General features: G+C 37.3%; 2 long non-coding RNA genes across 21 annotated transcripts in view; one reads left to right on the forward strand and one right to left on the reverse strand.

Moving 5' to 3' along the window:
• Positions 1 to 9,757: 9,757 nt before the first annotated feature.
• Positions 9,758 to 18,352, forward strand: part of LOC106557669 — a 228,826-nt gene continuing 220,231 nt past the window's right edge. For 13 of the 18 annotated variants that reach the window (XR_005377612.1, XR_005377626.1, XR_005377613.1 and 10 more), the window contains exons 1-3: positions 9,760 to 9,919; positions 10,079 to 10,183; positions 13,241 to 13,434. This is a non-coding gene — a long non-coding RNA (uncharacterized LOC106557669). Of the gene's footprint in view, positions 9,920 to 10,078; positions 10,184 to 13,240; positions 13,501 to 18,352 lie in introns of all 18 variants that reach the window. The other 5 variants (XR_005377616.1, XR_005377611.1, XR_005377618.1 and 2 more) reach the window with 2 other exon arrangements.
• Positions 17,743 to 18,352, reverse strand: part of LOC111092122 — a 208,116-nt gene continuing 207,506 nt past the window's right edge. For all 3 annotated transcript variants that reach the window (XR_005377628.1, XR_005377629.1, XR_005377630.1), the window contains one exon: positions 17,743 to 18,236. This is a non-coding gene — a long non-coding RNA (uncharacterized LOC111092122). The remainder of the gene's footprint in view (positions 18,237 to 18,352) is intronic.

Below are 18,352 nucleotides of genomic sequence, written 5' to 3' on the forward strand. Positions count from 1 at the left end.
ATCAACAAGATTTAAATATAGTCAAGAATCAATCCATTTATAGATCTTCTTCTGGGAAGAGGAAGTTGGGTGATGAAGAACAATAAGCATCTTACCACCTAATGTACCACCCAGTGGTTTAAATCTTACCCACCACATTTAATACACTGACAGGGATCCTGGGATGCTGAGGAAAGGTCAGTTTCTTTAAAATAAAATAGCTCTTTTGAATTCTGTCAAGGAGGGCGGCCAGTCTGTCAGCATGGAATCATTATAGGTCAAGAACAGGGGAGTGAAGTACAAAGTGGAAGTAAGTGTTTCAGGTGATTTTTATAAATTAAAAGAATTTTCCTTCTTAGGGGGAGTCCCTGATGCTAACTGTGGTCCAGACACACTGGCTGGACCAAGCCAGGCTGGATCTCACTTAGAGCTGTAGGCAGTATAGAGTGATGGTTAAGAGCACTAAAGTGGGATGAGGCTGCTGGGTTTCAATGTTAGCTCAACCACTCACATGCTGTGCCAGGCTGGCCACCTGGCTAAGCTTCTGTTTCCTTATTTGAAAAGAGAGGATCCCAATGCTGAGACTAAGGGTGGGACCTCTTCCACCAGGGGAACATAGTGAGGATAACAGAAACTAATACACAGCACTTAGTGCATGGGGAGCTCAGAAGGATCATCCCCACTGTCAGCAATGCTTGCCCTGAGATGGTTACATCTCACTCTCCATTACATCATTCAAATCCTTTTTTAAAAAAGATTTATTTATTTATTTATTTATTTATTTATTTATTTATTTATTTAGAAAGAGAGAAGGGGGAGGGGGGAGGAGCAGAGGGAGAGGGACTAGCAGACTCCATGCTGAACAGGGAGCTTAATGTGGGGTTCGATCCCACTTACCCTGAGATCATGACCTGAGCTGAAACTAAGATTTGATATTCAACGAACTGAGCCACCCAAGGACCTACATCATTCATATCTTTGTTCAAATGTCATCCTCATAGAGCCACTCCTATGCCCCTTTTCCAAATATCCCCACAAACCCTGTAAGACTTTTATTCCCTGGCCCACCCTTTATTTGTTGTTGTTGTTATTTTTGAAGTATCACCAACATACAACATTGTATTAGTTTAAAGTGTACAACATGACTCAATATTTGTAAATGTTGCAAAATGATGACCACAATAAGTCTAGTTAACCTCTGTCACAATACATAGTTAAACTTTTTTTCTTGGATGAGAACTTTTAAGATGACTCTCAGTAACTTGTAAATACAGTTTTATTAACTATAGTTGCCATGCTGTACATTGTATCCCCATGATTTTTATAGCTGGAAGCTTGTACCTTTTGGCTTTTTTTCTACCCATGCATGCCTTCACCCCCTACCTCTGGCAACTACCCATCTGTTCTCTGCTTCATTAGCATGCTTCTGTTGTTTTTTAAGATTCCACATATAAGTGAGATCACATGATATTTGTTTTTCTCTGTCTAACTTATTTTACCTAGCATAATGCCCCTGAGGTCCATCCACCACATTGTCACAAATGGCAAGATTTCATTCTTTTTTATGGCTAGATAATATTCATATATATATATATATAGCATATACAATATACATATATATTGCATTTTCTTTATTCATCTGTTAATGGACACTTAGGTTGTTTCTATATCTTGGCTACTGAAAATAAAGCTGCAATGAGCATGGGAGTACAGATATTTTTCAATTCATGTTTTCATTTTCTTCAAGAAATACACAGAAGTAGAATTGCTAAATAATATTGTACTTCTATTTTTACTTTTTTGGGGGGAACTTCCATACTGTTTTCCATAGTGGCTATAGCAGTTTACATTCCTACCAACTATGTGTGCGGATTCTTTTCTCCACATCCTTGCCAGGACTTATTATTTCTTGTATTTTAGAGAACAGTCATTCTAACAAGTGTGAGGTGATACTTCATAGTGGTTTTGAATTACATTCACTGATGATTAGTAATGTTGCATCTTTTCACATACCTGTTGGTTCCTGGCCCAGCTTTCATAGCTTCATTAACAATTATCATTGTCAGAAGTTATACTGAGTATTTGCTTATTATCTGTCTCCCATTCCCCCCCAAAATAAACTCTTGGAGATGAAATACTTGTTTTTGTATTCCTAGCATCTAGAACCATATGTGGCACCTAACAGATGTTTAATAAAATGCTCCTTAGTAATGAACAAATGAAAGAATGGTAGATTCTTACTACAAAATACTGGTCAACAGTTAAAAAAGAATGAAGTAGACTTTATATATTCTGATGCAAATGTCTCTAAGCTGTATTTTAAGTATAAAAAGCAAGTTTCATAGGAATATATATATATATATATATATATATATAAAAGCAAGTTTCATAGGAAAAAATATATATATATAAAGAAATCTATATATTTTAAGTATTAAGATTGTACCAATGTGGTGTCACTGGGCATAAAGCATCAGTGGAAGGATATAATTTAGTGTGCATGCCAGACACCTTAACTGTACTGCTAAAATTGTAACTGTTTCATCTTATAAAAGAATTCTTTTATTTAAATCTGTTATTTAAATCATAACAAAGTAGTGTTTATTGTAATTTGCATTCCACCCAACCCTCACTTTTATAGGTGTTTCCATCAGTGTTAATTCTCTCAAGAAGGTGATATTTACATGTGCTGCCATTCCTTCCATATTCTTCTCTATTTCTCTACAATAAAATAATCTTCCAGGTGGCTTGGCTGTCTATTTTCTTCTTTTATTCTTATATGGTAAAACTTCAGCTATCTATATGCTAAGAACAGCCGCTCTTAAAGTCACCTATTGATCTGGAAAACTTGACTAGCAGTCGTTCATTTATTTATTTGCTGCTAAGAACACGTTATATACCAAACAATAATTTTTTTGCCCTCAAATATTCCCAGGCTTTTCACAACTTTTTACCAAAGTTTTCTAGCTAGTCAAAATTTACCATAACAATGCTTTAGAGGACCAATCAAAGATAAATAAAGAAGGTACCTGGTTTTGCAGAGGACGACAAAATAAAACATGAAAAGTTTGTGACTTGTTGATAACAGCACAGGTATTTAGACAAAGACCTGGAATGTGGATTCCAATCTTCAAGGAAAATTTACTTAATTTACTAAGTCTGTGTAAAATAAGGTGGTTAGATTTTTTAAAAATATTCTGATATATCAATGATCTATTACATTAGTAATGAGGAATAAGTTACCACACAAAGCCTCAGTGGTATGTGGCATTAACACACAGAAAGACAGTTAGGCAGCACTGCTGATCTTGGCTGGGGGCACTTGGGCCTGGGGATCACTGGCTGTCAGCTAGTCCAGGCTGGTTTTGGCTGAGGGGACTGAGATGACTCAGGTCTGCCCCTCATGTCTCTCATCCTTGAGCAGACTAGCCTGGGCATGTTCTCAGGGTGATGACAGAGGCAAAAGAGAGAGTGAGAGAGAGAAAGTAATCCTAGTTTAACAAGTGTTTTTCCAGACTCTGCTTATGTCATACTTGTTAACATCTCAGTGGTCAAATCAAGTCACATGGCAGTCACCAGATTTGAGTTGGAAGGAGCTTAAAAGGTTCCGTGATAAAAACATGATTATAAGGAGGGGTGAAGACTTGGGTCATTTTTGCTGTACACCAAGATCTCTTCAAGTCCTGGAATGCTATGATTGGACTAGTATTTAATTAAATAATTTTGCTTTCTACTTTTAATTTGCACTGTTAGTTATACACACACACATACATACCCCACAAGAAATTGGTCAAGACATAGTTGTGTAAAATAGAAATGAAAAAAAAAAAAAAAAAACAGAACAGTCATCCTTTTTTTTTTTCTGAGCACTATTCTCAACCTTTATGTTTTTGCAGTTTAATTGTAAAGCATTCTTATCAAATTATGAATGTGAACTTGTTTTTCTCCTAGGAATCCACTGTTTTATTTGGTTTTGATTGGTGTTCAATAGCCAGTGTGCTTGTTTGTCATCTATAATATGATGAATATTGTTTAGTAGCTGAATTTCCAACTGTTCCTAAGTGTCGTTCTATTTTAGTTACCTTGCTACTCATTCTTATTAATATGTTGGAAAAGAAAAGGAAAGAAAAGAGGATGAAACCCAGGAAACATAAAAATAGACCACACGAGATAAAAACCAACAGGGAGCTAAATGATGCAAAATGGACTTCATCTCTTTATTTTTTAAGTCCTATTGACTTTGCCAGTAAGAAGTGTGAAAGCATACACTAGCATACACCACGAATGCACTTAAAATACCACAGCAAGCTTCCCATTGTGTCAGCCTTACCAACCAGGTAACCTGCTACACAATTAGTAGCCTTGTCATTAGCTGTGGGGGTGCTAATGACACAGCTTTGCTACTTGCCCTTCTCTCTCCTTTGTCTGGTCAACTCCTTTATGATCCATGTCAACTGTCTCATCTCCTACTTCACAAAGTGTATTCTGGTAGATAATAGCCCTGCATATTCTTAAGTAAATTTGAAACAAGCTGGCAACAATATCTGCCACTTGGGAGCTTCATAGTGCCATTACCAAAGTAAAGATTGTGAATGGCTTGCAATGGACAATCCAATTTAGCTTTGTTTAATTTAGTTTCACAACTTTTTAAATCTATTTGACATGCATTGGTTTTTCAAGGAGCAACTATTGCAATGTTATCAGAAAGTATTTTTTTCCATGATATATAGTGTGTAAAATGCTAAAAATCTAGTTTTTATTCTTTTTCACAAAAATGTTCAGGGAAAGGCACCTGGGTGGCTCAGTCAGTTAAATGTTAGACTCTTGGTGTAAGCTCAGGTTGTGATCTCTGGTCCTGGGATCAAACCCTACCCAAGTTGGCCTCCATGCTCAGCGCAGAGTCTGCTTGTCTCTCTCTCTCTACTCTTTCCCCTGTTCTCAAATAAATGAATAAATAAAATCTTTTTTTAAATGTACAGGGAAATAGGATTTTTAATTTTTTTTTTTTTTTGGAAATAGGATTTTTAAAGCACATTTTTTACCTAGCACTTCCATGTTCTAGGTCCTATAGACCTTTTCCTGCCATAAATTAGTGGAAAAAGCTAAAATTCTGTAGGTTAGGCAAGATACTATTAGGGAATAAAGTGCCCTGTGGCCAAGTTTATATTTGAATCCCAAGAACTATATAGGAGTCAAATTGTCTGCCAGGATACTGAGTCTGTATGCCATTCATTGAATTCCTTTGATGGCCTTGGATTGTTAGAAAACATTGAGGTATAGCCTAAAATTATACAATAAGCATTCTTCATAGAGGCATAACGATAGAGAACTATGAATATCTTTAAGTTTATCATGGCTCTGGTGGTTAAAAAACAATAGCTTTATATAATTTGACATATCTTCTTTTGAGAGGTAGGGTGTATGTCCCCTTCCATTTAATCCAGGTGAGTCTGTGGCTCACTAGTAACAGTGAGCTTATGTGACTACATATGACTTGACAGGCTTCATCACAAAGGTGAGCCCCCTTAAGCCTACTTAGCCTGGATATGCTCCTTTGGAGGCCTGCATTGCCCTGTAGGAAGTCTGACTGCCCTGAACTCCCCATGCTCTTAGGGAGTCCAGACCACATGCAGAGATTAGGTGATTTGTTCTGACATTTCAGGTAACAGGCAGCATCTACTGCCAGATAGATGAGAGTGAAGTTGCCTCCAGAAGATTCCTGCCCCAGTTCTTAAATCATTTCAAGCAAGCTCATGTTCATAGCTGAGGTCTCTGATACTACAGAGCAGAGAAAAGCTATCCCTTCTGTGCTGTCTGAACTCCTAACCCACAGAATCCATGAGCATAATAAAAGGATTATTTCCCATCACTAAGTGATGGTGTGCTTTATTATCTAGGATGGTAACTAGAGGAGTGGCCACATAAATTAAGGTTTTTGACACTTTTACTAATATTAATAATCAGTATCTTATTGATATTGATCATAAAGCAAATATTTTGCTATGTACTTTCTTACTCATATAATTATAACATAATTCCTGGGAATTAGGTTCTATTATCTCCTTGCTATTGGTGAACATATCAAGGTTAAAGGGGAAGTAGCTTATCCAAGACTCCTACTTGCAACTCAAACTGCACCACCAGGTGAGACCAACTGACTAGTTATGGAGAAGAACTGAGGTGAAAACAGGAATGGCACCAGGGTACATTCAGTCCTATTCATATGTTTTTCAGTTCTTCAAGAATTGAAGATCCAACAAAAGCACTGAAGTAAGAGAAACTTCACCACTAGAGTTCTTATCTGCCCTATTTGGCTAAAATCTTCCTTCCTTCCTCTTTCTGATAGATTTGTTCTTCTTCTAATATTCAGATCCTTTGATTGTAATTTAATTCCAAGAAATGCCATGGCATGCCATGCTACAGTATATGGCAGATTCCCTGTAATATTAGCTTTCCTTTTGATGTATTTGACTACAATATGGCGGACTCATTCATGTTTTCTATGAATTCTGAAATGAATTTCTGCTCTCTGGTATCCTGGTGAAATTATAGAGATACTATGATCATGATAAAATTATGTAGTAGATAATTTGGTATCCTGTTCAAATTCACTTGCATTTCTTTGACCAGTTCTATAAATCTATCTCCCAGCTTTTGCTGCTTGATCAAATGACTACCCATGGGCAATGGGATTGCCTCACTGGATCAGAAAACAGAAGTACTTGAGATGTTGTTTACTCTCCAGAGTTCCCTGGAGTCAGGCTGTGTCTGAAATATCAAGCAGTTGTTTGGCTTCTTCTCCTTCCCTGTTCTTTTCCCCTTAAACCCTTACTGGTTTCTCCTGGAAGCTCTTCATTAAATAAATCATTTGGCTCAAGACTGTTCCTGGGAGAATGTGGACTATGACAGAGGATCATCATGAAAGCCCAAACCATTGAAGAAAAATATCATTTGAGTCTGACAAGGGGATCTGTCCTTGGCACCCAACATGTACATGTATTCACAAGGTACACTGGCTCATCTTCAGTGTTTTGGTGCAATTACTGAATGGATATTAGACATCAACATCCAGAAAAGGGCTGAAAAAGTCTAAGAAACTTAAGGTCTATCTGGTATATAACATATTTCTAACTGAACATAAATTTCATAATAATATAAAATGATCCACTTACCATGTATTCTAGTATGTATGATCTTGGAATTATGATTTTGATCATTAGACCTTTTTCGTCTTCCTCTCTTTCAACCTGTGTGTACTACCCTGGAAGGCCTTAATACCAAAACTAATTATAAAATATTAGATAGGGGGATCTGGTTTATAATATACTTTCAAACAAAGAACAGTGATGAGGAGAACCAAGCACTTGATTAATGGGAACTCCCAGTCCATTCTCAGAAATTTCATAGGAAAATCAACCTAAAGAACATTGCACCCAGAATCAGGATGTGCCACAGCATGTACTACAGTTCAGAGGCCCTATGGGCACTTGGAGAAGCTGCTCAGCACGACTGGCGCCTCAAGCATTAGTATGGTTATCAAATACACCTAACTTGCTAGAAAAGGGTTCTTCTGTATTAGAGGAGAAATTGTCATATAAAATGGTAAGCTGGGGCTTATATAGCAGATCATCCCTGGATCATCTTGTTTTCAGGGAATGAAACTCGTAAGTCTAGGTCATATGGAAGAGCACACACACGGTGCTCTAGGGCCCAGGAGCAGTCCCTATCTTTTGAGAACTGCTATCCAAAGCCACTCAGAATTTAATCTCCATGAAGAGACACTTTCCATAGAGCAATCTCATGTATGAACTTAAAAACTGTCAGGTTTAATCCGATCGGTAGTGAAATGAAATAGAGAGAGCCAGGCAAAAGTTGGGCGAAACAGGTTTTTAATGGGACACGCTCTCGGTGAGGTTCGGGGCCCACAGGGGAGGGAGACAGCGGGGAAGTCGCGGGGGGCGGGGGAGGCGCACCCAGGCAGGTTATAGGAGGTTTATAAGGAGTTTTTGGCGGGAGGGTTGGTAAGGAGCTATGGGGTGAGGTTTCCTTATTTGGTGGTGTTTTCAGGTTTCAGTCTTCTTCTGAGTCTTGTTTTTCCCGGTTGGCTAGGGCAACAAGGGTCACAGGTTTCCTAAACCTGCTAAGTTTCGGGATTATTACTTTACTTGAAAGGAGAAGGGGGTGGGTAGGTGTACTGAATGTTGGCCTTCCATCAGCCATTTTAGAGGTTTCCCTCGGACTCCCCAGTCCCCTCGGCCCAACAAAAACAACCATTTAAACACCGACATTTCCTTCATGCTCACCTATTTCCTTAAGTCTATTCTACGCTACTTCATGTTTTAAGTATTTGTTTCAGCAGAAGACTTAATAAAGCAAACAATAAATGCCTAAAAATTCAACTTGAGATATATCAAGGGGGTCTACTAAATGTTCAGCACCTGGGGTCTACTGAATGACTTCACTAGAAGAAAAAATAACAATATCAAAAAATTTAAAAATAATAATTTAAAAAGCTCTGAAGTGCTCGCACCTATGAGACCAGCCTACCAAAAAGCAAATGTTAAGAAAATATCTTTTTTTTTTAAGACAAGAAGTGATAAATTATAACTACACTCAACTTATGGATAAACCTCACAAATGTGATGTTGAACAAAAGAAGATGTTAAAAAGTCTTTTATGGCTCCATTTATGTAAAGTTCTGAAACAGGTCAAAGGAATCTATGGTATTAGAAGTCAGGATACCCTTGGTGGGGGCAGTGGCTAGAAAGGAGCATGAAATGGACTTCTGAGGTGCTCTTAACATTCTCCTTCTTTGTAAGGTTGCTAGATGGCAGATGAGTTTGTTTGTTTTGTGAGAATTCACTAAGCTGACTTTTACAATTTGTACATTTTTCTGTTGGTTTGTCATGAAAGATTAAAAAATTATTGTATTCCAGCTAACTCTTAAGGTGGTATTCATTCTTCCACCTGTACCACAAGCACTCTGATGCTTTAATAAAAGTACAGATTCCTGGGTCCTGAACAGATGTGTTGAATCAGATTATGTGGGGATGGAGTGCACAAGTCTGGATTGTTATCCACCTCCTTGGGCAAATTGGGGCACCTGAAGCTTGAGAACTCCATGGTAATGATTTGGTAAAACTGCCCTATGGTGTAACTTTGATCACCTTCAGCAAATGTTTAAAGCATGGCCTGTGTAGGGGAGGAGAAAGTTCTTGACCTTTGTAGGGTATCTGGCTCAGTCTGAGAATTAAACTGACAAAGGCAGATTAATAGGATCAAAACAGACAAATTTATTTAATATAGGTTTTACATGACACGGGAAGCTTCATAAGGAAATGAAGACACGAGGAAATGATTAAACCTATGCTTTTATGGTAGGTTTGAAGAAGAGTGGAAAGCTGGAAGACATAGTACAGGGCAAAGAGTGTGTGTTAAGTGTAGTAAACAGGGAAGCTTAGCAAGGCCTCTTCATTCTGATTCCTCTCTGTGTCCCTTATTCTTCAGAGATAAGGAAGCCTCTTTCCTCTGGGTAGAGGGAGGGTACTTCTTACATGAGGGTTTTAGGACCTGCTTCAGGGAAGGTCAGAAAGTCGTTTCTGCACATGCCATCTCTCAGATTCCTTCAGCTTAAAATACTCAATATTCCAAGGTATAATATTTTACCGTAGCCAGTTTTGAACCCTAACACCTGTGAGATGGCTTCGGGGGCTACAAGGTCCTGAATATGGACTGTACACCCTCTACCTCTAACTTTCAGAACTGCCGTCTACATGTTGGCAGTTATGACTCTATGTCTCCCCTCCCCCACCAGACCCTTTAGAGTCTGTGATATTTACAAAACGAAGATGACATTTTTTATAAGGGTAACCACTTCCCTCACTGAGGAAAGTGGTGAGTTTGATGAGAATTAGACCCTATAATATCCTGACTCGTACTTGTAAGTAGACTCTGAAGGGTAAGCCATTGGCTTTAATGAGACAGTTGCGGGGGGTGGGAGCAGGGAGTGGGAAATGGTACCAATACTCTGGTATTTTCACTTAAGCAGCAAAAGGAAGTGTTGATAAGAGACCCTTTCTTTGTTCTGCCCTGTTCCAAGCATTGCATCATCATCTCCAGAAGCCATTGCCTTGTCTGTGCCAGATGATAATTTGGGCACAGGCACAAATCAATACCAGGAATGGGTGCGCTGGGAGCATGCACTGTAAGTACTGTGAGTATAAATAGAGCTTGAAGAATAACCTTTTTGTGAACTACTGTGCAGTAATCCTCCTAAAGCCAGAAAGCTAGTATGGCTTCAATGGGCCTTTTATAACATTATATGCTACCCCCAAACTGCCCTCCTCCAAGCACCGGGACTGCTTGCTTAAGTTACCATTTTTAATGCAAATCATCATAATGGCTTGATAATTATTTCAATTGGCATTTCTGAAGCCATTCAGTAAAAGAACAGCCAGGGCAAAACCCTTGCTAATCTTCCCATCTTTCATATCCTCTGGGTTTGGGGTAGAATAACACAAGAAAGTCCCAAAGCCAGAGGGTTTTTGAAGTTTATTCTTAATGGACCCAACTCTCCCTCCCTGTTACTCTATGAAGTGAATTAGGCCCAAGTTAAACAAAATAGCAAGAGCATAATATTTGTGGTGGCTGGAAAGGAGAGAAGGCAATGACAAGCATCCCCTTCCTCCTCTGCTCAGCTTTCAGATTGGTTGGACAGCATTTTAACAAGTTGTTGTTATTATTGAAAACAAAAATAAACATTTATTGAATGCTGCGATATGGTGAATAACTGTTCTAAAAATGTTGTTTAAGAGGATCTTATTCAAAAACACCTATTTAGGTTTCCTCTTTTCCATAAAGGGTAAGTTTCTAATTCTTCCATGGGCTCTTAAATAGTGTACAATTTATTTGTATGGGCATAAGCATAATAAAAATTACTGCTCTCCTACCAGGGTTCTGTCTGTCTCTTCACCTCATCCCATCTCTGTCATGATTTGTCAAGTAGTAGATCAGGCATGAGAAAGCTCACATATGGCGACTCTCTGTTAGGGAACCAATGCTAGAGCGAATGACCAACTACAGTTCCTTTCTGGAATTACTTGTTTCCCAAATCAGGCAAAGAGCACTGTTGCACATCAATATCACAACAATGTGTCATCCATTTGTGAATACGTGCGGACTGTTTGCTGGACAGATGGAGCCTTGTTCATTCTGTCCCTAGGTCTACACTTATTCTTTAAGTCCATTAGGGAGTCCTATTTAGAAAAGCAGGTTTCTGACTATTTCTTTGAGACTAAGACACTAGCTAGCTCAGTGGAAGGAAGATCCATCAACTAACTGGGAAATGGTAAGTTTAAGTAGTTCTTTGTCTTTGCTTAGATAACATGATGCTCTGCATTATAGTTTAGTAATATAGTTTAATATACCTAATATAAGTTTAATCCCTTGAATGGCTCGGTAGATTGAGCTGTTTTCCAAAATTATCCCCCAGCCATCTTCTATTACCACCAAAGTGAACTGGTATAGCAGAGGTGTTTAATTTCTATAGCATTAGCCTAGACTGGACTATTCTTAACCCAGGTTCTGTGGACCTCCAAAGGGTCTGTGAAAAGAATTCAAGGGTTCTATGGACCTGAATGGAAAAAAAATTACAACTTTATTTTCACTAGAGTCTAACTGAAATTTAAGCATATTCTTCAACTATTAACATAGGCAGCAAAGTGCATATCAAGAGGACACTTGATTCTGTTATACTATAGGAAGGTTGTTGCAAATATCTTTGAATATCATTTAAGTTCACCCAGACCGTGAAACTATGATAATGATAATATATTTAAAATGCTTATATTCAATGAATTCATAAATAAGATTATATATATCACATTTTAATATCTTGATGACTATATTTCAATAAAATTGTTTCCTTTGTAACTCTGTGTACTTTATTTTACTCATTTAAAAAAATTATTCTGAGATAGTTATATAGACTTTAACCAATGGCGTGGGCCCATGGAATAAAAAAAAATTAAAAACTCTTAACAGCCTATATAAGGCAGATATTGATAGAAAAACTAAATTTCTTTTACAGGGCAGTCATACAATCCTGGCCAGTGGTAAAGTCAAAGCAAAGAGATCCTGGCCATGGAAAATCCTGACAAATAACCAGAATTGTTAAGGAGAAATCTGAATGGATTAATTTAAGTAGAGGTTCTTTTACTTCCTCAATTTGCATTGTGCAACTTTAGGGCTGGCCTTGATGTCAGGGTGACAGGAACACCCAGACACAATGAACAAACACAGTGCCAGATGATTCTGGAAAGCAAATGACAGCCAAATGCTATTGTCAGCCTGATGCTTAATTGGGTAGCAATTATTTGGGAACAGAAAGCAATATTTGGTAATACTGCTTACACAGGGAAAAACTGGCCTGCTTCACCATAAATTCATCTGTCTTTGGATCATCCATTGATTTCAAAGGGAACACCATGTTCAGATGACTTCAGTGTTATATTAAACCAAACAAGTGTGAGCAAAAATTAAAATTAAAAAACAACAACAATAATTTAGGTCACTATGTCTGCATTTTCCTGTGTAGGTCATTTAGATTGTTGGGCAACACTACAATTTGTTTACTTAGGTCTTAATGAAATTTTAAAGAATTCTCCTGTGGATTCTCTATGCAGAACCCTATATGGATTCCCTAGAAGTATGAGTATGTCCATAATATAAATATGTGATTATGATACACCACACACCACACATTGTAACAGATTAATCACTCTTGATAAAATTAATTGCCATCAGGTATCAGGCAGTAAATATAATTGAACCTGAGAATAATAAGACCAGTAATATGGAAGAGTTGGGACTATAATAACAGAGTATATGCACCTCATTTAGAAAGTACACCATTAACCTAAATCTCTTCTGGGGTTTCCATATCAGGAATGCTGGCCTACTTTTGCCAATTCAGCCAACCTATCAAGAAAAGCTCGAAATGAAGGTTTGATATGAAGCTGCCCAAGATTTAGAGTAACTGACTTAGTTGAAATTCTTTTAAAACACTATTATATTAAGCAAATGTGCCTAAAGGCTGAATCTTACTTATGGATCCTAAAGTCTGCCTTGCAGAGGCTAAGATCATTCAACAAACCACTAACCAAACTAGGAAATGGGGTTTGTTTTCAGCATTTCCTTTCTAACTCTTCCATCCATAGTTCTTCTGAGTACACCATGATTCAAAACACTTTCCTCTTTTCAGAAGATGGCTGAAGACATCGACACTAGAAGTAAAGTTCTTTGGTCAAACTAAACTCTTGAAATTTTACCTTCTGAGAGTTTTACCTCAAGAAAAGAAAACAAACAGGGGAAGGAGGAGGAAGAAGAGGATTGCAACCACAAGTAAAGCCACCAGGATCACTTACTGGGAGGATGCCCATCAGTGTTCCTGAGAAGGTATGATGTGTGTTAGTTAATTTGAGGGATTTGCAATGGCTGACAAAATTACAGTCATTTTAACAGGTAAATGTTTTGAATAACATTTGAACTAACACAGAGCAACTTGCAAGAATATAGGAAGATTTTTTTTTTTGATGTAAGAAAGAGGTATAAGAAGGTGGTTAGTTTTTAAAGACAAAGGCCGAAGGACTCAGAACTAGCCCCAGCCTGAATTAAAATACTGGCTTAGTTTCAATTGATTCTGTTCTGAAAGTGCTTAAATGTTTGATCATGTAACTTCTGTCAGATTTTCAGCTTGTAGTCTGGTGGTGTGCAACTGAGTCAAAGCTTGTCCTCATCTTTATAATCCCCAGAGTTTAGCTAAAGGATCCTCTCCATCTCTTTCAGTTTCTCTTTCTTTCTTTTTCTCTTTCACTAACAAGAATTTTTTGCTAGGAGGAAAGGAAATGACATTTTGCCCTCACTGTTTTTTTTTTCTAATTGAAGTATAGTTGACACATAATGCTACACTGGTTTTAGGTGTACAACACAGTGACTTGACAAGTATATACCTTATGTTATGCTTGCCACACAGGCAGCTACCATCTGTCACCATACAAGGCTGTTACAATACTACTGACTATATTCCCTATGCTGTACCTTTCATCTCTGTGACTTAATCCTTCCATAACTGGGAACCTGTACTTCCCACTCCTCGTCACTCATTTTGCCTATCCTTCCATCCACCTCCCCTCTGGCAACCAACAGTCTGTTCTCTGAATTTATGAGTTTGTTTCTGCTTTAAAAAAAAAAAAAAAGATTTTATTTATTTATTTGAGATAAAGAGAGAACGAGTGGGTGAAGAGGGGCAGAGGGAGAAGGAGAAGCAGGGAGGCCAACACCTATTCCAGGACCCCAGGATCATGACCTGAGCCAAAGATAGACAGACACTTAACCAACTGAACCATCCAGGCGCCCCTCTGCTTTTTAAAACAAAATCTTTGATCTCATCATGTCCTCATGAAAGTGGAATTTAGGCTGTATTAGAGTAAAAGAGAAAAGCCAATGTGAGTAATATAGAATTTTTGCCCACCTCTATCATTCAGTTCATCCACTCAGAATTCATTACTGTTTAAAAAGCCAGATGCCCCATTATGGTTAACAGATACAGACTTATTTTTCCACAAAGCTGTGAATAGCAATGATAGAAAACTTGTTGGCATTGATTATTGACTAGGTCCTCCCTTCAGCAGTCATTCTATCATGATGGCAGTAACCACTCATCTGTCTTTTCCACATCATGCTTCCAAACTCTGCTTCAATCCCTTAGCTCTCCTCCTTCATCATTTTCTTTTATTTAGTTGTTTTTCTTGACTCATATCCTTATCCTCACCAGGATCACACACCTGCTCACATTCAGAAGTGTTCTATTTGGCATCCAGCTGTCTCTGAACAATATGGGAAAACCCTTTGCCTAGGAAATGGTTTATCACTGACTCAACTCCATTTTTAATTACACCTCAAGGCTGCCTTTCAGTATTATAAATTTCTTTCCAATGCAGATGTGTCCAAGTAGCTTCTCCATCTGTAGAAGTGATTGGCTAGATAGTCTCTGTTTGACTTTTCAGGTCAACTCTTCCTGTCCTTCTCCACCCTTAGTCCATGACCTCAATAGACAGAATAAGCCAACTTTCTTTGCTTTCTGGCCTCAATTGGGTTTGGTCAATGGGATCCACAAGCAAGAACTCTTTAATGGGAAGAAAACACCAATTGGTGGTGGTCATTCTCTTATTGAGGGCCTCAAGTGATGTAGGATGGTCCTCTTTATAGCTAAAGGTTTTTGCTGAGTCCCTGTGACTGCTTTCCTCCTTTGTCCCTTCAGATCTAATGGTTGTCTTTCTTGCTCTTTCAAGCTTCTGGGTGCTTCATCATTCCTGTGGTCTCCCTTAACCACACTGTATACCTCAAATAGTCAATTCATTAAGCACCATTTAAGCATACCTCCATTTACCTATCTCTATTTTAACCCTCCATGACCTTCTGTCAGGATCCGGATGACAGGATAAGGAAACATTTTAGTGCTTGGTAGATGTATAGTATAAAAAAAGGATGGAGATCTAAGTTTAAATTCTAATTTCATCTTCCTGTTGCTATACAAGCTTTATTTTATCTATTATAAAGTGAAAATAAAGGTCTCCACCTCAAGAAATTGTGAGAAGCAAAGAGGTAAAATGGCAGTGGTGAATACTTTGTTTATTCTATAAAATTCTATGTGCATGTTAATTTGTTTAAGCAGAATCTTAGTGCTTCACAATCCCCTACATATTGTTTATTCCAGAAAAATGAGGCTCAATGAGCTTAAATAATTTTTCCATCGTGTCCCCCACCCCTGGCAAATCCATTCTTTTAATTCCATAGTAAGGTCTATAAATGTTTGTTACATAAAGTAATAGAATCACTAATGTTTGTGTGTGCACACATCCATGCTGATTCTGTGCCTAAATGGATTTATACAACACATAAATAGAAAAAATGCTAAAAATGTATGAATAGCATAATTTTTTCCTTAATATTTAAGATGTAAATCTAGGAATCTGTTAGAGTATGTGTGTATGTTTGTGTGTGTTTTCATATGGACCCCCTTCTCATAAGTATTTAAATGTGCCATGTGATTTTTTTTTAAATTTTTAAAAATTAGAAAGTCTCAATGTTAGGTGTAATCAGTATATAGGGCTATGACTGATAGATGATTTCAAGTTTCTATGAATCAATAGATAAAACAGAAGCTCCTTGCCTTTAGCCAAAACATTGTGATGTTTTTCAAAAGAGGCTATTGTGAGAACTGAGAGTACAGTAGACATATTTTATCTTTACTATTATCTCAAGCACTATTCTAACTATTAGGACAGGTGGGCAATGCTTAACTCTTCAAATTCCATTTATTGTTCTTGCCAAGAACAGTGCAGCTCTGACAATTAGTTGATGCAATAGGGCATCCCTCTCTCAAGGGGTATCTTCTTACCGCATGGGCCCTGTATGTAGTAGACACATTAAGAAATTACACCACATCTTCTATATTTTGATCTGGAAATGAGACCTGTTGCTTCCTCATAGTTATTGTTATTATTGTTAGTGTTGTTGTTGTTATTACCTCTGCTAGATAAGAATTTTTATTTACTTATTTATTTTTAATTTTATTTTTTTCCCTTTTTTCTCCCAAGTTTTATTTAAATTCCAGCTAGTTAACCTACGGGGCAATATTAGTTTCAGGTGTAGAATTTAGTAATTCATACAACACCCAGTGCTCCTCACAAGTATTAAGGAGGCTTAATACTCATCACCTATTTAACCCATCCTCCCTGCCCACCTCCCTTCCAGTAACCATCAGTTTGTTCTCTATGGCTAAGAGTCTATTTCTTGGTTTGCCTCTCTTTTTTTACCCTCCTATGTTCTTTAGTTTTGTTTCTTAAACTCCACATATGAGTGGAATCATATGGTATTTGTCTTTTTCTGACTATTTTGCTTTGTGTAATATTCCTTAGCTCCACTCATGTTGTTCAAATGGTGAGATTTCATTCTTTTTTTTTCTTTTTTATGGTTGAGTAATGTTATATATATATATATATATATATATATATATATATATATATATATATACCATTTCTTCTTTATCCTTTCACAAGTGGATGAACATTTGGGCTCTTTCCATAATTTGGCTATTGTTGATAATGCTGCTATAAACACCAGGGTAAATTAACAACACAGGAAACAACAGGTGTTGGGGAGGATGCAGAGAAAATAGAACCTTCTTACACTGTTAGTGAGAATGCAAATTGGTACAGCCACTGTGGAAAACAATATGAAATTTCCTCAAAAAGTTAAAAATAGAACTACCCTACCATCTAGCAATTGCACTAGGTATTTACTCAAAGGATACAAAATTCCTCATAGTTTTTTCTCCTCCCTATGGGAATCAGAATCAGCCACACAGTCCCACGAAAGAGCAACAAGACTATGAAATATAAAAAGCTCATAGATATTTGGGGAACAACTGAACATTAACTATCATTGCTGTATCACATCTCCAATGACATTTTAAAGTCTCTCAATACACGGGAATATGGAAGGTATGTTCCATTTTATGTTAAAACTAAAGTTATGCACTACTTCAGTAAATGATTTGGGGGCCATTATGCCCCTTTCCTGGTGCAAAAGTTTTCAGCCATCACTAATGGGGAGACCCATTATATATCATGATTTCTCAATAGAGTACTTCTTTGAACATGATAATTTCTATAAGTAAAGTCTCTTGATAATTCCATTTATTCTTATTATAGGATAACACAGAGAACGTCAGGATTCACTAATAGGAAAAGACCTTGAAAAGCTCTTCTTGTCCCTCTTCTTAAATCAAGACGGAGACATTGGAATGATGTTAGATAGAGAATAATATTTCAATCAAGATTTCAGAGAGGAGGCTATACACTTTCCCATAGTAATTCACCTTGAAATTGAACAAGCTGAAAATCAGTATTTTTCTCAGAGCAGCTACAATGTTTTCCTTTGGTTTTTGATCTCAGCGTAAATGAACCAAAGTTGATCTCTATCCTTGTCTGGGATATTTTTTCATCTTTGTTTTATTTCATTTATTTTACTGTATCATGTTACCCAGCTACTCTCAGTTTTTTTCTTCTCTGTGATGAATAGTCCTTGTTCTTTGAATCATTCCTTCTAGATTTACATCCTTAGGCCTTAATCACTTCTGCAGTTCTTTCTTCTTACCTCTCTATCTCTCCCATTTTGCTGTTTCATGGTAGAATCTAGATTTTGGACAAGGCAACAAGAATGAGAAAAGTTTTATTATTGTCCAGTACTAGCACATTAAAGCAATCACACTTGTAGCATTCCTTATGAAGGTTAACAAAGCATAATACGC

Source organism: Canis lupus, chromosome 24, assembly GCF_011100685.1.
Source record: "Canis lupus familiaris isolate Mischka breed German Shepherd chromosome 24, alternate assembly UU_Cfam_GSD_1.0, whole genome shotgun sequence".
Taxonomy (NCBI): Eukaryota; Metazoa; Chordata; class Mammalia; order Carnivora; family Canidae; genus Canis; species Canis lupus.